Source organism: Lontra canadensis, unplaced genomic scaffold (assembly GCF_010015895.1).
Source record: "Lontra canadensis isolate GAN:19392208 unplaced genomic scaffold, GSC_riverotter_1.0 scaffold47, whole genome shotgun sequence".
Taxonomy (NCBI): Eukaryota; Metazoa; Chordata; class Mammalia; order Carnivora; family Mustelidae; genus Lontra; species Lontra canadensis.
This window is the reverse complement of record NW_022631041.1, coordinates 15160563-15164762: the sequence shown is the minus strand read 5'-3', so window position 1 is coordinate 15164762 and position 4200 is coordinate 15160563. Positions and strand designations below refer to the sequence as shown.

At 50.8% G+C, this 4200-nt stretch overlaps 1 pseudogene; it reads right to left on the bottom strand.

Annotated features, from left to right (window-relative positions):
* Positions 1-2761: 2761 nt before the first annotated feature.
* Positions 2762-3504, bottom strand: LOC116876714 (annotated as a pseudogene).
* Positions 3505-4200: the final 696 nt, after the last annotated feature.

The following is a 4200-nucleotide window of genomic DNA, read 5'->3' as shown; positions in this document are numbered from 1 at the left end:
AGTGTCTACTATTGTCTGGAACAGTAGCAAAGACTGCCTCGCTCCTCCAAAAAAAAGAAAAAAAAAAGATAGGAAACCTTCTCTGAAAAATGGTACTAAGCCTGGGTATATCTAAACATTTACGCTTCTCTGAGCCTCAGGGGAAGGCCAAATCTTGTTCCAGATGTCAGGATGATCTGAGAGAGAAGCATCTGCCCTGGGTGAGGCTTCCTGTATTCCTTTTACCAACACCTGTCCACAGAGGCTTGAACTTAAGTGTACCAGAAAACTAGTCATCTGATGCCACCAACTATAGACAGTAATTCCCAATATTCTCACAAATGTGGGATAAAGCAAATAAATTTCATTGATTCAATACCAGTATTTCCTCTCTAGCAGTTGGAGGATTATCACAGAGGTCTCTCTTTACTTCCACTCCCCTTACTCAGAAGTACATCCTTGGTTTCCTATGAATGTTCTCAAGGAATTCTAAATTGTGAAAAATCAGGGATCATGACCACATTTAAAACGTCACTGGATTAAAAACAGCTGTGGAGATGGGAACTTATGTCAGCATCAATAAGAATAGTAATTACTGACCCATATTAAGGTTGTAGAATGACCTAGATGGAAAAATAAACTGGGGCCTTGTCAGGAAAATTTCATGGTGCATGAGACAGGTGGAGAGGGATGAGGTAAAAAGACTGACCAGGCCAAAGGGCAAATGCACAACGTGGTGATTCCTTGTCATGCTCACCACAGCTAAGGTCTGTGTACCAGCTTTCCAGGGTCAGAACTGAATTTTGCCAGTTCTCCCAGAGTTCTCAGGATAGAGTGATACACAAGCCAAAAAGCAAAGCAAAAACTTCGTTTGTATTAGCACAATGTCAATTCATTAATCTTGGGATTAATTTCTGTTACTCCGAGCACCCCCTCTGACACCAGGATCCCAGGAAGGCATCAGAAGCCTGCTTGACAAGCTTGGAGTTAGAACAAAGGAAGGGGGGAGAAAAAAAGGTAAATCATACAGGTCTTACTGCAGTCCCACAAAAAAGAATGCCTTTTGCTGCATAAGAAGCAGTATAGTGTTGGGTGTGTGGGTTTGGGTTTGAGCTCATCCTGGCATTTACTACCAGTAACCTCTGGTTGCAGCTTCAGTTCCCTCATTTGTAAAATGAAGATAATAGATAATAACAATGTAGATGATAGCAATAGCTAACTTTTTTCTTTCTTACTCCAAAGGGCTTACAGAGACCAATTTCACATCTAAGTCCAGGGCAGAAGGGATGAAGCTTATAAACCTGGAATAGAGCCCAAGAGTTCAGGGTGGAACCCCAAAAAGGAAATGAAATAAATGGAGGAAGAGAGTAGAGGGTCAGGAGAGGAGAAGACAGACTATATCACACAGTGATAACATAGGTGGAGGTGGGGCTCCATTATAATCCCATCTATACTGATATACAGGGAGTTATGGGGTAACCCTCTCCACCCTCCATGCCCCAAGGAAAGGCAAGAGAAAGCTTTCTATGGGTAGGGGAAGTAAGGATGAGCATCTCCCTTGAGGCCATTATCGGCTCCCAAGGAAGTTACTGGCCTTGGAGGCATTGGGTAGTTTCTGGATAGCTGTGTTTAGGGAACTGGAGGTAGGAGTATTGGCTTGAGAAAGTTTCTGGTGTGTGCCAGGCCTGGTATTCCCACTGAGAACGTCCAGGGTTCAACTGACTCCATGGCATCTGCGGGGGGGGGGGCGCGCGGAAACCAGAGCAGGAGCACCTGGTCTCCTCCCAGCACAGCACCCACCCAGGTATGGGAAGATGGAAAAGATGTTTTGGGGATTCAATGAGAGTACCTGGAACCTTCTGGCATCTTGGGAAAGCTGATCCCCAAGGATACCCTTCCCGGGTCATGCTATGCCTGAGAAGGCAGCTGAGATACTAGGGCTGGGCCTCAGGGCACAGAGAGGAAACTCCCAGAGGCCATCCTGGAGGGTGATCCCTGAAGGAGGCTGCTCTCCAGGCTGGATGCTTAGGGAAGGGTGGGTCACGGGGGAGGGTCTCTGGGGGAAAGCACCACCGGACTCTGAGGAAGGCAGGAAGAGGTCAGGCCTCTCAGCCTCCAAACTGAGGTTGGGAGTCCTCTTGGTCCCACCTGCCTAGCCCACTCCCCAGCCAGCATGGCAGCCAGAACTGAGCCAGGTGTGTATTATAAGACCTTGGCCAGGGCGTCAGAGTGCATACTGGTCCAGGAGATGGATGCCTCTGTCATCACGGTCGCTGGTTGAGCGACTCACCACCTGGTTGATCTGGGTGGGGCTGCTGCTCCTCTTGGACTCCAGGGTGAGGAGGACACTGCCAGTGTCAAGGTCATAAAAGTGGTGCCATCAGAACAGAAGAAGGGCACCATGTGGGCAGGTTCAGTGCTTGTGAAGACCACTGAGATGTGGATCCTGTAATTGCTGTTCATGGGGAGCCCATGATCACCGGTTGTGGGAAAAGTACAGAGGCGGGTCGAATTGCTGCTCCCGGGGTCCTGGATGTGCATGGGTGCCATTGACAGAAGAGTAGGGTACGCACTGGGAGCGGGGACTAAAGGTTGGGCAACACACAGCCTCTGCATGGCCTTCTGGAAGGACATGGCTCAGCACACTCAGGTCATAACCATCTTAGGGGTCTGTGTTGAGGTCTGGAATCTTCTAGATGAGGGCATCTACTCAACACATCTCAAAGGTAGACCGAAATTCTCTAGAGTTTGACCCCCTGGTTTTGCAGCTCATAGTGGGTCCCTATCTGGAGCATCTTCGAGGGTCTGGAGAGGACTCCCCATCCTTTCCCAAGCCCAGAAAATAGAACCCAACGATGGCATCCTCAGAGTCATTCTTCCTCTTCCACCTGGTCCTCCACTGCAGGCACCAGCTTTGGCAGGCAGCTTCCTGCATTGTTTCTTGGGCAGCACACCATTGGGCTGGTCGTCTTCATGGCTCTCCCCATCCTCACAGTTCCCCAGGAAGAGGATCTGCTCCAGCACCCAGTCCCCCCAAGCGCTCTTCGCCATCTTTGACTGACACATTTTTCTTGGTCTGTTCACTTGTTTCACCAGCAGCAACTCACTGCTGCTGATCCCCCCAGGGACCGAGGTGGTCCCGCAGACTTCTTCTCTGGGCTCTCTGGCCCCACTGAGCTCCAACAAATGGCCCAGTAGGGACTTCACGCACCTGGACTGCAAGTCCACGATGGCGTCCATGTAGCCTACTTCTTCCAGGTACTGTTGGAGAACCTGCTGCCCCTCCCTCCGCGCCAGTGGGCTATTCTCCAGGGTGACTGACTCCACGGGGCCATCGGACACTTGTTCTGACAGTTCTGGTTTCTTCTCCCTGTGGTTAAGGTCAATACTGAACTTCAATTCATCATATTTGGCCCTTTCCTGCTTCTGCGCGAATTCTAACATCTCAATCCACCACACCAGGTCTGTCTAGACAATGCCTTGCCTTTTGCTTTCTCCGTGGAGGGAAGTCACCTAAGCCTGCAACTGGGCTCACTCGACCCCCTCGGCTTCCAAGCGCGCACGTGCATGTTGGAAAAGGATCCCGCTCAGGCTCGGGGCCTCTGACTCCATGATGGACCCAGGCTGCCTCAACTGCCTCTTCCCTCACCACCAGGTAGGGCTCTAGGGCAGGGGAGGGGGCCAGGGCTGCCCTGTCAGACTGTCCCAGGCCAGAGCCAAGTGAGTGGCAGGATCTGGCGGCCTCAACCGTGGGGACCACTCCCTGCTGTGTCCTGGAGGCCTCGGGACCCCCTGCGCGCCCCTGTCTGTATTCGCTAACTCTTAAGGAGCAGCTGTGTGGACCCAGTGTGGGCCCTGGACCTTGCAGATATCCCTCAATGAACAATAACTCTCAGAAGAGAGCATTACTGTTATCCATATTTGGCAGATGAGGAAACAGTAACACTATTGGTCCCTACAGAAATGGTGAAGAGTCTTCTCTACCTTGTTATCTTGTCTCCATCCCATTTCATGGAGCAGGGTTTGACTCCTTCCCCAGGTTTCTCTTAGCTTTCAGAGGAGTGAGTCAACTGTTCTCTGGATCTACTGACCCTTCAGGGGCAGTGGGATCTGGAAGGGAAAAGGGATCTCTGGTTTTGTGACATGGAGAGGGGAGGACTAGAGGCCCCAATCCAGCCTGGGGCCTCTTGTCTCCTAAACTATGTGAATTGAAACATGTCG